General features: G+C 33.5%; 2 protein-coding genes across 2 annotated transcripts in view; one reads left to right on the forward strand and one right to left on the reverse strand.

Moving 5' to 3' along the window:
• The window catches only part of LOC135201435 (6-phosphogluconolactonase-like), a 65,898-nt gene that overhangs the window by 18,808 nt on the left and 27,908 nt on the right, over positions 1-19,182 (forward strand). The window lies entirely within an intron of this gene.
• Positions 18,201-19,182, reverse strand: part of LOC135201434 (N66 matrix protein-like) — a 1,903-nt gene continuing 921 nt past the window's right edge. The window contains exon 1 of the mRNA XM_064230356.1: positions 18,201-19,182. This exon is cut by the window's right edge and continues 921 nt beyond it. The gene's annotated coding sequence lies outside the window, so the exon portion shown is untranslated.

The raw sequence follows: 19,182 nt of genomic DNA on the forward strand, positions 1-19,182 counted from the left end.
GACATATCATGAACCGGTCTTCTTAATCTATTAATATCATTAATACACTTTTCACTGAAAACCTTAATCTAGGCCTAGATTAAGGCCAAGAATCTTTAACCTTGATTCGAACCAGAGTTGTGAAAATTTTTATTGTCTATAATGCATGACTTATACAAAGAGTAAATGGACATCAAACTACCAGTTACTGGCAATTAGGTGAAAATTTTCGTCACGTCACCTATTTATGACGTTTGTTTTTTATTTTTGTTTGTATGGTGTTTTTACGTTGCATGGAACCAATGGTTTTCAGCAACGGGACCAACGGCCTATTTACGTCGGTGTAATGAAATCGGAAATATTATCGAAAGTGGTGGTAAAATCGGGGGCATATCCTTAAGTAGTGTCTGTATCAAAATATTCCCAAACATTTTATTTCATATGATAAACATTATCACCATAACAGGATACCACACTGAAATTTTGACCTGTACTACGTCAACAAAACAATAATGGACCAAAATGGAAAAGGAAAATTCAAATATGAAAAAAAAAAAACAGGAACCAATGTGGGGTTTATAGATACACCAGAGAATGAGAGAGAGAGAGAGAGAGAGAGAGAGAGGAGGGGGGTAGGTGGGTGTTGGTTGTTAAGGATTAGCTCGCCAAAGACGGCCCGTGACCCGTCCTTAATTGAATGCTTACTAACAAAAATTCAATTCAATACTTATGTCAACAGTAGCATACCGGATTTCTGGAAAACTCTTCATATGTTCCTTCCTCTCCTTAGAAGCAAACGCAGATCTCGGCTGAGAGAGAGAGAGAGAGAGAGAGAGAGAGAGGAAAGAGAGAGAGAGAGAGAGAATTTCGATCAAAGCACTTTCTGCAGAGTCGTGGCAGAAAGATGTCCCCAAAGGGAATGGCCATCGAAAATGGAAGTGACACGGCAATCATTACAAGTGGGAATCTCGGGGATCAGTTCGCATGATGATGGAAATTAGAATATTCAGGGGACACCTACCATTAGGAAATCATCAGGGAAGTTCAAGGGTGGGGTGGGGGAGGGGGTTGCGGTTGACAAGTTTATTGGAGAGGCTTAGTTGCCTTCCTTAAAGTCTTGAAGATTTTCTCCCCAGGGAGAAAATGCCGAAACGAAAACCATAGGCATTAAGATGAGTCTTGCGTGCTACTGTTTACGTCTATATTCATTCATTCTTTCTCTCTCTCTCTTTATATATATATATATATATATATATATATATATATATATATATAATATATATATATATATATATATATAAAGGTTTTTGCCACGAAGGAAAAAATGAAAGTACTCGGCTATCTCGCTTTTTCATTTTTTCCTTCGTGGCAAAAACCTTTATTTATACATAGCATCACGTTTTATATACTTTGTGATCAAGTTATTCATATATATATATATATATATATATATATATATATATATAGTGTGTGTTGTTACCTTTCTAACCTTATTCTAGTCATATTCATCGGCAACATTTTCCTTATGCAAACACTTCAAACTCTCACTAGTTCTGCAGTTCACGTTCCTAACTCAAATCAGCAATGTATCATCTGCAACCATCATTTATTCTGTTCTCCATTCACGACCCATATCCTTATCTCATAACTTTACAGAAGCACCACATGACCTTACTCTGCCTTCTCCCATCACTTTACCTGTAATGATAGCTTTATACACTTGACTCGCCCTTGACTTAAAACAACTTTATAATACCACACCAATCATTCCTCCATATATATATATATATATATATATATATATATATATGTGTGTGTGTGTGTGTGTGTGTGTATGTATGTATGTATACATGCATTACATACATTATACTGTCAACACACGTCTTTCGTGTTTTGACGTTGGAGGTCACTAAAACATTAATAAGAAAAACATATAGTCTATATAACCCCATGCCCTGTTGACTTCTGGAGTTCTTCACACTACCAATTAAGATATATCCACAGATTTTACTTGGCCATAGTGGGCTCAAAAAATAGCAGCGTATATTTTAGTCTATTTTTAATAATAGCTACCTTCCAAAACTGGCCAGTATAGGATATGCTGCACGTCAATTCTGGGCTTGGCACAAGTTAGTAAAAATGATGCTAATGTCTCACTCTAAGGCCAGGATTCTTTGCTTTATTTGCACACCGTCAAAGACTTGCAAATAACGAGTCCCTGATAGCCTCACATTTAGACATGGCTTCCCTTTATGGTTAATAGCCTGGTTCAGATGCTATGATTGCAGCCACATCATATACATTGCACTTGACTTTAATACTACAAAAAATAACCTGGCTTCTGATGCTATGATTGTAAGCCACATATTTTGCGCGTTCCATTGTGCCACTTACCTAATTATTGTCTGAGAACCAAGTTGGGTTCTTGCTGTTACAGTACAGAAAAAAAGTTATTAATTGCCATGGCAATTGTACAATATTAACTATGACCAGTAAATACCTTCTACAAGTAGTAATGTCGCATTGCACATGCCAAACGATGGAATTTCGTAATATGCTAATAGTCGCGTCTCAACCACTAATAAATCATAAATGCGCATTCTCTTGGGAAGTGGGAACTCGCCATCATAGATATCACCAGCTTCGAGGGGCAAATCTCAATACGTGATAAAATTTAAGTAAATTCGTTTTTTTATTACATAGATTACTAAGGATATTATAAATGAATAATTGATATGGGATTCCATAACGCTTCTTTATCGATCAATGATCGGTTCTCATGAATTTATTTTGTGTATGCCACGTACAACTTTTTCATTTTACTTTCAGATTCCTGACATAATTTGTTTTACAACACAAACAGCTGACTCACCGACCCTCTGCCTTATCTAAAATCACATTTTTCTTCTACCAATCCTTCTGTCATTTGTCTTACTCTCTCAATGAAAATTTTATCACTGTTACTACACCTTCCCCTGTATGGTAAGTAATGTTATGCATATAAAATCCCTAGATTCATCTGTCTTCGTTACCCTTATACAATGGAGCAAATTATTACTGGCACCAGGGTGACCAGATTTTGAAAATTGAAATACGGGTCACTTAAATTGAAGAGGTAGTTGAACAATATAGACACAACTTATGCGAAGTTATGCAAGTAGTGACGCAAGCAAAATCCTTTTCAGCCTTCTTTATTGACTTTTCTTTTGTTTTAAAGTGCATTCGTTGTAGATTTTGTTACAAACAGCTGTTCATTACATGTGTCAAAGGATTAGAATATTGCAATCAAGCATGTTTTGCAGCTTTGAAGGATATTAATAACAGAAGTGACTCGCCATAACGAGCCATTGCTTTAAATCAGTGTCATTTAGCCACTCTTTGCGGTTCTTGCCTCATTAATCACATTCAATAAATTATTACAGCATTTCAAATGTAAATCCAGTCAACTATAGTAGATTCACATCACCTGTGCATCTGATGTCTAGGCCAGTCCCATACGGGCTCCTGATTGGCTGTTGATAAGCCAATCACAGGGCTGGAAACTCTCAGCCTCTCTCGAGAGGAGTTCACATAGGCAGGATGTATGTTCCACCTCTCCAGACTGATAATTCTTAAAGATGTGTCCCTCAGAGTGGAACATACATCCTGCCTGCCTATGTGAACTCTCAAGAGAGACTAAGAGTTTCCAGCCCTTTGATTGGCTTATCAACAGCCAATCAGGAGCGTCGTAAAGGACTGGCCTAGACATCAGATGCACAGGTGACCTCTACAGTCACTGCCACATGTATTTTTATCCACAATGTATTTTATATTTATGTGAAGTGTACATATGCATTATATGGCTATGGTACTTAGGGCTAAGAGTAGTATATTTCTTAAAAATGGATAGCAAAATTGAACATACTAATCCAAAGAAAGGAGGTATTAATAACAGAGAAAAATTATTTTCAAATCTATTATTAAAAAACTGTTTTCATTCTAATTAGGAATAAAGACACTGGTACCCTTGGACTGTCGAGGCACCATGATGCCACATAACCAAGTACCAGAGGGTTTTTCTCCCCTTCACTGCAAGGCTATTGAATTTAAATTTTGTTTTGTTTACTTTTTCATCCATATTTCAGTGCTTTCAAATACTTACAGTTGAGACTTTGACCAAGATTGGCACACATGATACACATGATCTGCTGGAAAAATTATTGCATCTACAACCCATCTTGTAGGGATATTTTAATGTGGCATAATGTCAATATTTTGAATGGGTAATCATGGTAACCTGAGCATTTTCTCAAACTGTGACATGGATTGAACTCATAATTACTGGGTTTCTCAAGAAATAAAACACAACTGTCCAGTTTGTTAGTCAAAGATTAAGGGAAAATTTCTCTATCGATTATAAAGTAGTACTGTAGTAATATTTACATGGTTGACCTTCTATGAACTGATGCCTAGTACAATGTAATAATAATAATAATAAAAAAAAAAGGAAAATAAAAACACCGTAAGAGAGTGGTTACAAGGCAGCACCATGCAACACTAAGGGGTTTATGAAATAGGATGAAAAAACACATAAATATTGGTGTAATGATGGCACGAACAGAATGTGAAATTGGAATCGACTAATTGAAATATATGAGGTAAGGTGAAAGACCAGTCTAACTATGCTATGTTTATCTGTATATTGTTGCCCAGTAGAAAGTGTAAGGGAATCTGAAGCAACATTGTTTCATACAAACACATTAATATTATTGTAAAAGAAGTCTGTGTAGATTTCTACATTGTTATATCAAAAAGTAAATCAATCAAAAATTTCCCACAATTTACCAGAAACATTATGACTTCAGGACTTAATATTAAGGGGATAAAAGAAACTTTTAAAAGGAAGTATCATTATATTATCAACTTACAAAGAGTTCAATACATCTCCAATAAAATACTGTACATTACTCCAAATAATTTTTTTTTTAATTTGTTAAGACAATTCTAAATAAATATTTAAAATGACAATATGTATATACTGTACTTTGTCCAGATAGTAAAGCTATCAAAATACTGCACTAGATACTCGATCAGTATATGTATAATAAATAAACTTCTGAAATTCTCTAAACAATTTCACTTTTATTTAGCCTACAAATCATTGTTTTACAAGAGCCTGCTGTCTGAGGTAGTGACACAGTAGCTGTCTGTTTACAGTCATTGGTAGTTAATAGGTTAATAGAGGTGTCCTACTGCAACACTTGCCTAATACAGTACTGTACCAACTTGTGGAACATGTCTTTAGTAAGTGCTGGATAAAATTATTTGCAAAATCAGAAATCACTACTGTACTTTCAGAAATTCATATAGCGTAACTTTATTTTCATGTAGCACTGTAGTTTAGTGTATACTTAGCATATTTTGAAGCTAGAATATTGAACTTCAGAGGAGAAATTGGGCTTGACCTCATAGCCACATAGAGGAAAAACTCTCATAAGTGACTGACAAGCTTTCCTGTTTTATGCTGAACAGACTGAGACAGGTGTGACTGCTCACACCAAGTTTGGTCTGTACAAGTAAAAGGTCTTAGTGGAACTCTCTCCCTATGGGAAGACAATCATGAGGCAAGTTGAATGATTCAGGATCATAATTATGAACTAGTTTAACTGGACCCGTGAGACACAGCTAGACTCATATGGCAGTCCAGGTTCCAGAAGGAATTGTTCACGAATAAAAGAGCAAAGCTAAAAAGTAAAAGGCAGAAATCAATGCAGCTGGGAACCAAAGGGAAGCTGGAAAGAAACTTCAGTACTGTCTATGAAGTGCAGTACAAGGCACACTCAGCAATACCTCCCAATGGATATGACTTGGGAAAAGAGAATTCCTCTAGACGTCAATGGCACTAAGAATATACATAGATCAAACAAGCTGATTTGAACTTCTGAGCAACATATATCAGAATGAGATCATAATATACACTATAATGACAGTAAGCAGTGGCAGCATACAGTCAAGCAATTCTTGAGATTAATGCTCAAAGCAAACTAATGAATGCTTATTTGTCTGTGATGCAGACTCATGATTAATTAACTTTAGTACTCACCAAGTGCCATATCCATATGCACGAATATACTATAACCCAGCTGTGTTCATTCATTCTTTCCATATTTTGACTCTAATGCCCTATTATAACCCATTCCTGCTAACACCAAACCTCAAAAATCACAAGGAGCCACAAGTTCCAATGAAGTGATGACTCAAAATATGATACATTTCCTCCAACTGGATACATTACTTGATAAGGGAAGTGGCCTCAATCAGGGTATATTTCCCAGACACAGCTAAAATTTAGTTACTGAGAGTGTTTCAATAACTGCCTCAGAGTAATCATCAAATATATCTGGTCTCTCTCAGAATACTCTATTGTAAACTGTAGTAAAAAAAAAAGGAAACTATTAAAAATGAAGTTTCCTAGGACTAATTTACAATGTGTCAAGGTATTTGTGGGTTAAGTCTCTAGAGTGAAGTATGTATACATGACAGAAAAACATATAACAGACTAGCCTCACACTTTATCTATCCTGATTTACAATACCACTAAAGGAGGTAGTTACAAAAGAATGGGTACTGGATGGCCCAGAGCACTAATGCTCACCAGAAATCTTGCTCAAGCAAAGTGATGGTAAGTGGTTGGAAAGAAGAATATTTATAACCATTTGATCCTGCATACACCAAGAACAGTAATGCATGATGAAGCCCTACACAATGCGTACTTTGAGGTTCTTATCACATAAGCTTCAAAGAAATGTGTAACTTATATGGGAAACATTAAAGTACCCTTACCATTCATGCAAAAACTATGGTATGTATGACGATGCTGTCACAACTTGTCAATGATACATTAAATGAAGCAAAGATGCAAAAATAACACTGCTGGAAGAATCTTATCCTTTTTGTATTCAGCAGTCTGCTTAAACATAACATACTACCTCATTATTAACTCTACCTGGCTTCAGCATCATCACACTCCCCAGATCAAGTGAAAAATAAAATGCAGTTCACCCTTGGCTACAATCAAAATCATACAGGAACCAATGAATGAATCTTACAGAACTTTTCTTGTAGAGACAAAGGCCTTCAAGAACTAATAACAGAAAAAGAAAAGCTTGTTGATGGTAGCATCGAGATAATCAAGACCAAGGTTTATATAAATTTGTCAGTTAGTTAAACTGGCATCACATCATCAGAGATCATTGACCCTGAAAATAAATGAACAAACAATAGACTGAATCCCGAAAATACTAAAATTACTATCATATCTCAATAAATCAACTCATATAAAAATTATTTAACAACTTATAGAATATAGGTCATTAAGAAAAAGTAGAATTTTCATGCCTAAAAGTCACGAACACTAAGCAAACCAAACACTGTGACAGAGACTAATCAGAAAACTGAAGATCATGAGTCATTTAATAGTGATTAATTAATCTCCAAAACATCTTAGCATACTTCTTTAAGTTCATGGGATTTACAGCCTTGTAATCTACAGCTGTTTCTGGCTACTGCCAACCAGACTCTCATACAAGCAATTATGTTACTATAGTATTTTAATATATAGAGCATGGATGATTTTCCCAGAACAATATTGCAGGTCATAAAATAAACCAGATCCACATCACAAAATACAAGTAAATTTCAACTGCCTGCAAACTTTACAGACACAAACATACAGTACAAGTAAAAAATAAAGAATAAAGAAACCAGCTGCAAAAGGAATACAGAAGCTCCACAAAATGTGTTTACCTGACAAAATCATTTGCTGATATGAGTTCAGTTTACCTTGGACAATTCTACTTTTCTTGGATGAACAATTTTATGATACTGTTATAATCCTTTGTGGAAAACTTACACATTAGAAGATTAAAGAAATACATTTCTAACTGGGTACGTATGTACGTAACTTCACTGAGTAACATCTCTGAAGAGACACATCAATGGCATAAAGAAAGAAAGCTGTAACATTTATGTCACCCCATAAGTTTTTGGGCTCTGGGAAATAAAGCACACGTCCATCAAGTAATCTCACTTTTCCTATAGCTAGCTGTACATATACAGCTGGGTAAGTTCTCTAAAGGAACCACTTAACTAACCTTCCTTGCTCAAGATCCTGGCGAAGGTATCCAACTGCCATATACTGAGACTAGATGATTCACTTGATTCCTCACCATAGTAGTGTGAATGCAATCCTAGCATGAAGAGACCAGGTGTCTCTATATTTTAATAAGAAGTGTTACATATTAGATCTGTTGCTTTGCTCCTGGAAAGCATGCAATCCCTAAAAATGTTTTTTTTGTTGCAACAAGATAAATTTGCCTATTTCCTGAGAAATTACGCTTGCTCTAGTAAAAACAAAACAAAAACTGAGAGCAGATAGGGCATCACAATGAGCCTCCATTAAGGGATACTCGGAAACAAATAACTTGCCATTGTATTACATACTCAAAATAGTCTAGTATTACCACAGACAGCAACTGGAAGCCTTTAATAAAACAAAGTTTTGTATATTTGCAAATAGTACACCTTGAAGCCAAAACATTAACAATCCATTCACACTACCACATATATATTCAGCTTAAGTTATTGCTAGTACATATAAAATGACATTAAGAAGTTGTCTCATTTTAATAATTTCTGAATCAAATTACATATACGTATAACATCTTGTAAGATTGTCACACTGCATCTCCCAACACAATTAAACACAATTAATTATCCCCAAATACTTAATGGGCAACAAGAAAATACACAATGCAAGTGAAAATATTCTTGGACAAAAAAGAAATTACAATATAGCACCCTGCTTTCCTGTTAAACATCACAGGAAATATTTGATAACCTCAAGGTGCTAAATAAACAAATCAAATCAATATGGTACAACATAATATAAAGCAATATGTACAGTATCAGCATTTCCTACTTTATAAGCTATCTCATTACATACACCCCACACTACCCTTTTACATGTTGAAAACTTGATATATTAATTGGTACCCATGAGCTGTCTGCAAAATATATAGAAAACTACATCAATTACTATGACTGGAGAAAAACACAATCTTGTGACCTTGCAGTTGTCTTTGGTGAAATACAAAATTTATTTTAAGATGACAAGAACTCTCATACATACGTAAATGCAAACCTTCATTACTGATTAAGCAATCACCACATTAAATAAAGTTATTGAAATCTAAGCACTTACATTTCTTTGTATCAATGATACATCATTAGTTAATGATAAGTACTAAAAGAATTTCTCTGTAATCACACACTACAAGAATTTTCTAGCACGTTGCAGATTCCAGACCCCATCCTAACAAAGGTAGCAAAATTTTTAGATTGTAATGTCAGCTGTGTATACAAACAACACTGAACTGCTAGTATAAAGACACATGAACTATCTTACTATGAATCCTACTAAATAAAATAACAAAGTCTTCTGCAATAATCCATAGGATTTCCAAGACACCTAAAAGTTTCTTCAAATTTTATCAAGAATAAGTAAATCAATGTTAAATTACGTAATCTACACAACTTTTCCCATGAAATCTCTTACCTTGTTGGTGACGAATTCAAAATAAACTACTGCTATGCCAGCAGGGACCAACTTCCGCTACTCCCTTTAATTTGAGTCCCTTACATCCCTATTCACCTGTCTGGAGGATTGTTAGAATTGAATATCAGAAACATGGGTGCCCGCAGCATATTTTCCAAAAGGGGGCAAATTATACACACACACACATTATATATATATATATATATATATATACAGTGGGGCCCGTATTCGCGTTCTCCGGATTCGCGGATTTCTCTTGGGAACGTTATTCGCGGAAAATTCGCAGCATTCGCTGTATTTTTCTATGAGAAATATCCACAAATTCCTGTTTTTTTTATCAATTTCATCATAAAATGCACTTTTTGTGATAAAACTATAAAAAACCAAATATGAAAATTTTTAGTGGTTTTTCTTGAGTTTTAACTAACAAAATAGGCTATTTTTAGCATTTTTATAAGAGTTCCAAACATTTGCAGGTTCTAACTATTCATGGGAGGGTCTGGTACGCATCCCCTGCGAATAAAGGGGGCCACTGTATATAGTATACGTATATATATATATATATATATATATATATATATATATATATATATATATATATATGTATATATATATATATATATATATATATATATATATATATATATATATATATATACATATATAGTATACACACAGGCAGTCCCTGCTTACTACAGGTTCGGCTTACGATGTCCGAGGTTACGACACCTTTCTATTATATTCAAAAATTATTTCCAGGTTTACGACGCCTGTTCTATGGTTACGACACCAATCTGACAGAAGTAATGGCTTCAAAAATACAAAATAATCAATATTTGAAGTTTTTTTTCATGAAAAATGCAATAAATGAAGTTTACATAGTATTTAATACACCAAAAGCATTAAAGTAAGGTTTTCTTAGGATTTTTGCGATTTTCCGGCTTACGAAGTGTCTCAAGAACAGAAACCTCGTCATAAGCCAGGGACTACTGTATGTATATATATTTATATATATATATATTATATATATATCATCCATATTATATATATAATAAATTTATATTATTATAAATATATATATAATTATATATATATATATAGTATAGATATATGTATAATATATATATATATATATATATATATATATATATATATATATAGTATAATATATATATAATATGTTATATATAGAAATATATATTATTATATATTATATAAAATTATATATATTTATATTATATATATATATATATATATATATATATATATATATAGTATATATATATAGTATATATATATATAATATATATATATATATATATATATATATATATATATATATATATATATATATATACATATACATATATAGTATATATAATATATTATATAATATATATATTATATATACAGTATATATATATATAATAAATATATATATAGTATATATATATATATATATATATGATATATATATATATATATCATTATGCAGTTGAACTGTGATGCCAATAATTTCAGTGAAGCAAGATGCCATATAGAAAAATTAGAACGTTAAATGGACTTTTTTTTTTAATAGTTCCATATACTGTTCAAATTCAAATATTTCAGGGAAGAAAAATAAAGTTATATACTGTATACAAATATTATACATCGTGATACCTTTAATTTACTTAAACAGAAAGAATATATCATAAAATGGAAGGAAAACAAGTGATGTACGTAGTTAAATGTAATACATACTACGTATATATAAAATTTTTTCAGGATTTCAGGGGGGACAAGTGCCCCCTCTTGCCCCTATGTGGGAGCGCCCATGATCAGAGATATGTATCAGACTCTGAGAATACTGCACCCAAACTTAGCATATCATGTGTTAGTCATTAACTAAGGCAGACTTGTGTACTATATCTCCCAACACACGGACAAACTAAAAGCACCATTTTATATCTAAATGTCTGTATACAGTATGTCAAGAGAATTGAGAAATTAACCACACCACAAAGTTCTGGTATGCACATTTTTTTTAAACAAAACACTGAATGACAAAAAAAAACAATATATAAAATACTAACTACGTATTATCAGTGTTATTAGGTTACAAGAATCTATAACAGCAACCCATGGGTAAAAAACAATGATGGACATAAGAAAAATGGAATAAGAATAAGTTGAGAAAGTCTCCTAATATAACTTACAGTAACTACTTTTTAAAAAGAAAAAAATATGCAGCCGTTAGAAACTGCGAAGATAAACTGAAAATGGCAGCAAGGATCTCTGCTACCCAACTTATATATATTTGGCAGTGTGCAGCAGTAGACACCACTAAATTATCCATTAGTGTATGACTTGGTTGTTTGTTTATACAAATAATCACATCCAAGATAAATTTAAACCTAAATTCTCTAATAACAAATTAAGTATTCATGCTGTTAAGTAAGTAATTTCAGTTAATCAGATCAAGTATTGCAAAAATAAATTACCTGTTCAGCTCCTAATTCTGAGAGACCAAAAAACACTGAAAATAGGAAATGTCTGAATACTGTACATTGACCTTCAGGTTTCAAATTATATTTTCTAGTGCAGTGCTTCTTGCTAATTTTTATAAAATATACTTTACACTACTGCAGTATACAGTATTTTTAGTGAAATACCATTAAGTTTAATACATTACAAACAGAACACCAATAAACAACTAGACATCATGGAAGACATTACGTAATTTTCAAACTCTACCTTACCAAAAACCATTCTTAAGAAGCCACTGACTGCATCTGACAAAAAATATTTTCTGCGGCTAAAAGTACTTATTTCTTACTGCATAAATGAACGGTGTAGGAAGTGTAAGAGATTCAGTCAATGACACACATTTAAGATAAAAGAAAAGAACTGGAGGATTTATCATGTATAATACAATACAATCTTACTGTTCATAGTTATTCTGTCTTCTCTTTATTAAAAATGTATACCAGTAAACTGCTATTGTGAAATATGTAATCAATGATGAAAAAAGAAAGTACAAGAGGAAATTCAAAGTGCATAAAATAGTCTAAAAGTACTATAAATGGGTATGACACCTCTTCCTGACAAATATCCATTACTGGTATCTCGACTTAATGTGGATTTACAACAAAAATATGTTGTTTTAATTTTTCCTTCTGCAACATCTATGGTGATACGGTTACCAGAGATTGTGTCATTGTGTGAAAAATTTTAGTCTCTCTTTCAGGTATATCACCACCACCACTAAGGGCAGCTCCTTACACTCTTGTGTCACTTTGTCATTTGTTGTTAAGCTAAACTATAACGGTTCCGTATAACAACCAATCAAAGGAGTTGAAGGGAGGACACAGGCTGTAAAACATAAGCTTGCATTTACAAAATTTTGTAGATACCCAATGTGTACAACTATTTTCTCAAGTCACATCACAGTTTAAAAAGAAGGCAAAGTTGCAAGTTTTTAGCATTTTTGTTGTACTAGTCCCCAGGTTATGGCGGTCTTGGCCTACGGTGCTTTTTCAAATATATTCATTAAAAAATCAGTTCCGGGTGCTCCATAACTTTGTTTGTTTGTTTGTATGGTGTTTTTATGTTGCATGGAACCAGTGGTTATTCAGCAACGGGACCATTGGCTTTACAGACTTCAAAACCACGTCGAGAGTGACCTTCTATCACCAGAAATACAAATTTCTCACACCTCAATGGAGTGCCCGAGAGTCGAACTCTCGCCATAACTTGCCATCACTATTAAGAGGTGAAAAAACTGGTTTTGGTAGCTGAAACCACCAGGAGGGCTCACTATAAGGAGGTCCCTCCTATACATTTGAGAGAAAGACCTTTAATCAAACATATAATGAAGTCCAATGTAATGTGCATGCTGCCTTAGCTGTGTAATAATCAAAATAAAGAGGAGAGAGATAGGAATAATGGACACAAGCAATTATTTGCAAGTTTGCCACTACTGCTCCTATCAGGAATTTGTCTATAAACTGTTGAGAAACATTCTGAAGATAAAATGTGAAGGGTAAATTGTATCTCAAACAACACTGAATAACTGAATGAAACTATAGTTACTGCCCTAAATTTTTCAATACTGACCTATGTAAGCATGCAGTCCTTATCCATAAATTATTCATCAGACTTTCATGATCAATACTGTCAGCTAGAAGATTGTTTTCGCCTATGAGGCATACTTAAAAATAAAATCTTGAGTAACCTGATCGTCCTTAGCACAAAAAACAAATAGGTGGCCCACTCAGCTTCAAATGACACAATCCTTGGTTAATCTTACTCTTCTGAGTGCCCTTATGTTCCTTTCTACCAGTCCAGCAATACCTTGTCCTTCCTCATAACACTTATGAATTATTCGCCATTCATCAGCTTACTGCACTCCATTCTCTCCACATTACCATATCATCAGATAACAAAAACTTTTGATCCATCTTTTCAATTACACTAACATTCTTATACTTAATTTTCACATTTATCATTTTCAGGGGTGGATTTAAGGTGTGCGGAGCCCTAGGCCAGTGATTTTGGGGTCCCTTTCATTAATGGGCAATCAAAGAGGGCCCTTATTTTATATATATTTATAGATTCATTTTTGCTACTACAGTATTATTATTATTATTATTGTTTAATTTTTAAATATTTTTAATTATCATTATTAGCTTTTTTTTGCTAAGGTGTGGTACCCTAACAAGGGTGGGGCCGTAGGCCATGGTCTACTCGACTCCCCCCTAAATCCACCAGTTATTTTCATCCTTCTTACTTTACTGAATTTTGCATAAACTCATATTAGGTCATATTATTTGTTTAATGCACCTACAAGGAAAGCTGATCAGCAGCATACCAAATCCCTTTGGACACAATGGTTCATTCAGCTCAGTCTTCCACACACTCTTGCACTTTCTGGATACAGTACGTATTAGTGAATTGCTTTCAGTGGTGCGACCTACCCCGGAAGATAAGAGATGAATGGGAAAGTATGCCAAAGGGGGTTTGCTATGGTGTTGATGAACTTGGTGTAAGTGCATTAAGCAGGTAACCTACATATGTGTTCATGCAAAATTCAATAATCAAAGAATGATAAAAAATGGTAAATATGGAGATAAGAAGTGATGAAAATTTTAGCATTCTTGAAAAGATGGTTCAGAGGTTTTTGTAGATGACATGGAGACAATATAGTAAAATATGTTGATGAAATATGACAGATTTTGTAACCAATTTGTATTTTTCATAGCTAACAAACCTGAGGTCTCAACAATAGGATAATCTTTTAGTGACAGCTGGAAACTGGTTAAAAACAATATAAGATGGTAATGCAAGAAATCTGTGGCATCTGGCAACAATGCGTATATGAGGTAAAGATTGGTCACCGACCACGTCTGCATCCCGTGACGCACTTAGCCTTTCTTCCATCCCAGGATATGAGAGGGGTGGCTAGAGGTGGGCAATCAATGTTAAGACCTCAGGTGTGTTAGCTATGAAAAATACAAATTGATTACAAAATTTGTTCATATGCCGAACAAACCTTCGGTCTTAACAATAGGATACTTATACTTGGAGGGAAGTACAAGTACCCTGCACTGGCTGGGGGTTCAGCCCACCCTACCATCCTTTCTCTAAAGAAGGGGGTCGGAGCCCGTGAGAGAACAGATATGCCAGTAGTATCTAAAAACTCAGCCCTCTGGGATTAAACACAATGATACATGTCCAGATTCCTTGCGTTCATGGAAGACCAAGAGAACTATATCTGTTTATGCAACGAATCATGTAAGCGACAAGGGGTGTGTCACCACTCCATGAGTGTTGTAAGGAAGTAGGATAAGTTGACCATGGAAATGCTGGATATACGGTGGTACAGGTACCCAAACAGAAAGCATGGATAAGAATCTAAAGGTAAATAGAAACCTGAAATGTGAAGTACTGAATGATAATAAGGATGTTGGAAAAAATGGAACCAACTGATTGATGTAATTGTGGTACAAGCTACAGATCTTAGAAAAGGTGATTCACAGCTTGAAGAAAGGAGGGAAAAGAGCAGAAGGTTTACAAAATTGAACCTATTTAAGTTTAAGTGAGAGAATGCATGAAATATAGACGTGAATGCTAATACTAAGAAACAGAACCCTTACTACTATGAACTACTTTGTCTAAATGAGAGAAATCTCTGTCCGAAGCAGATATCCACACCAGGGAACAGTATTCTAGTAAAGAAAGACAAATGACCTAAAACAGGTTGTATTGCTTTTATCACCATAAAAGTGATTTGCAAGATTTAAGTCAACACAAAATATGTTTATATTAGGATAGAATTCCAATCTTTACATTGAAGGACTGAATCATGTGAGAGTTCATCACAATGAGTATGACAACCTAAACCTAAGCCTGTGTTACTTCAATATGGTCTCTTGACAAGTATGACATAACCCTATTTTCAGTTGCAGTAATGTGATGAAAATGCAAGCCACTCAAAATACAGTTATGGTTCAAAGACATAAGAAATAAGAACTCTGGATGCTCGTTCGTTCCATGTAAAAAATTTATGTACAGATATAAATACAATTAAATTTATGAGAATAAAGGCTTTGTAAAACAATGGTTTTTATCTGAATATAAACATACCTAAGCATAATTATTTGGTGGCAAAAGGATCTACTGTAGCTACCTCCCTAGCCTTTTGATTAATTATACTAGATAAAATTGGCCTAAAAATTTCAGTTTTGATGCCACACAATACTTTCATTACTCTTCCATGTACAGGCAGTCCCTGGTTATGGGGGGGAAGGATTCTGTTTTCGGCAGGGTGCTGATAAACAAAAACAACCAATAATCAAAGCTCAGCGATTTATGACACTTATGGTACCAAGTTTCAGTGAATGGCACCTGTTAGGTATGTTATGACGCCATAACTCTATTATTGGTACCTTATGGCACCAATAACTGAACCTAGGCCCGTTATGATGTCATAAATCATCAATTTTATGGCACTAGACAAGTGCCATAAAACTGGATCGCCATTAACCAAGTCTGCTGATAACCGGGAAGGGACTGCCTGTATGGCAAAAACTACACCTGCTCATCCTTCAAGAATCAACTTTGTTCCAGAAAAGTAACGAGTGTAGGTACTTCTCAGGCAATGAAAATGGCAGAGAAATATTTGAGACTCATTCTGCATCACAATTCTATTCATATTTCCAATGTAACTGGGCTAATTTGTGTATTATGATTCATGTATATCTGGATGAGAATCATTATGCGAGAGGTCTAGAGTAAAGACATGTAGTATAGCCCTAGCCAAATAAATAAGTAAATCATGGTATAGCCAATTTGGATTACTTACTACTAAGATTGTCAATTAGGAAAAAATTATACAAGTAAAATTTTATCAAAAGTGCATATAACGGCACATTTATTCATCACATCCACTAAAGAAAAATTTTGTATGTAAATAGTGTTGAGAACATCAAAGAAACAATGCAATCTGGTAAAAAAAAAAAAAAAAAAAAAAAAAAAAAAGTTGTAGCACAATAAATTACGACAGTAAGAATAGGTCACTGCACAAAAAGCTCAACATTCTTGTCAGAAAGCAATGGAAAATAACCCAAAATCTTTACCCTGTAGCATGCTGTAAAGCAACTAAACATCTGCAACCCTGCTAATCCTCTTCTGTAAATTACTGTATATTTGTATTAATGTGGTCCTACCACCTTGTTTTGATAATTTAACAACAAATATGCATTATAAAAATGTTCATAATTTCATGCTCCCCATTACTTATGCTCCTTTGTCACAACAGAAAAAAAGTGCATATAAATATACTGTACAAGTTATTTACTAAATATCTAAAAAATTAGGATTCCAGTTAAATTAATTGTTTCCTTCATCAAAAACTGCCTTATCTCTTGGCTAGTATAACACAAATGTGTAGATCTTATGAATGTACTGTAATGAAGAGATATGCTCATACATACTTAGTTGATAATATTACTGAACTACAAAATTGGTTGGAAACTCATTCCAATTTGCTAGCAAATTGTGCAAACATATCCAATGGGCAAGGAACAATTACAGCAAATTGGTAAGAACAATTCACTAGGCTTCCAAATATGTTTGTGATAAATCAAACAATATAATGAGACAAAAGAAATAATATACAGTGCACCATGGCTGTTACAATTCTGCATCATACCCTTTCAAAAATAACAAATGTTAATAACTATAAGCCCAAGGATGCAGTTAGGTTACCACATAAAAAAAATTCACCAAAACACCTTCCATGTGACATTTAGCAACCAATCTGTATGCATAAAAGCACTGAACTTTTTCTTCTCTATTTATTTATACAAAATAGCAGGTAATCGGAATTGCTACTAACACACAAGAATCTATAAAATAGACAACAATCCATCCAGCACTTTCGCTTCAACTGGGTAGATCACTGGTTTTACATTCAATCAATATTTTAGAGAAAAAAAAAATCTATGTGATCTAGTAAATAGTGCACTTATGACTAGTTCATCTTCTGATAGCCTACTGTACTACAGTCCTAACCAAAAGAAGAACTACAATTGTGCAGCATGACTAGTGTTTCATGTAATAATGAAAAAAATTATACTCCTCAAGTTTATAATTATGGAAATATAATTTCCCTAATAGTATAACATTATACTGGCACTTAAATGATGGAATACCAGTAATTTGACTGATAAACTTAAATACAAATATTTTGTAATATAAATAAACCTATCATAATATACTAATATATTGCACATCATAGTAAATTCAAGCATAACCACAGACAAATTTACATCCTTTTCAGGTAACTCACAAGCTCAAAACAGTACATGAATGCTATAATCGGAAAACTCATTATCCCTTAAATTGTGACCCCAAGGGAACCTTTCTTTTGTATTTATCAACTTCTTAATGTCATAAAATTTCAGAATGAGGCAGACTCACAGGTACAAAAGTTTCTTGTGATATCTAAAAATAAGCATACAAAAAAATTCATAAGCAGATATTGTTTCAAACTACAAAAACATTTAACAATATTACTATTTTTCATAATTTACACTTCAAACAACTGGGATCTCTTACACCCTCAAGCACTGACAGTAACCAACTTTTAAATCTACAAGAATGCATTTATGAAATCTAAATAGAAATATACCAACTCATTAAAGATTTTGTACATACGGTTTTCAGTTTTGTACTATATGTACTAAGTGTGAAGTTGTAGATAAATAAATAAAATGAAAAAGTGCATCTTCCTAATTGGACACAATACGGGAATCATACCTAAGAAAAATAATGAGCATAACTACCTAGATATATCAGTTTTTGAACTTTAAAATGGCAGGTCTTTCATCAAGAGATTATTTTCATATGTTCAAATGAATATCACTAGAAACTAGCAATTTTCCAACATAATTCATATACAACAAAATACCAAAACATTATTACTGAGTTTAATATATAAAGAACTTCGTATATAACCACTGCTTTCTAACCTAACAAAATACATGTTTGGATACCAAAGAATGCAAATATAATTCACAAACGAGGTAGACCAATTGAAGATGTGTAATATTTTGTACTAGGCT

The sequence above is a fragment of the Macrobrachium nipponense genome, chromosome 28 (genome assembly GCF_015104395.2).
Source record: "Macrobrachium nipponense isolate FS-2020 chromosome 28, ASM1510439v2, whole genome shotgun sequence".
In the NCBI taxonomy this organism is placed as follows: Eukaryota; Metazoa; Arthropoda; class Malacostraca; order Decapoda; family Palaemonidae; genus Macrobrachium; species Macrobrachium nipponense.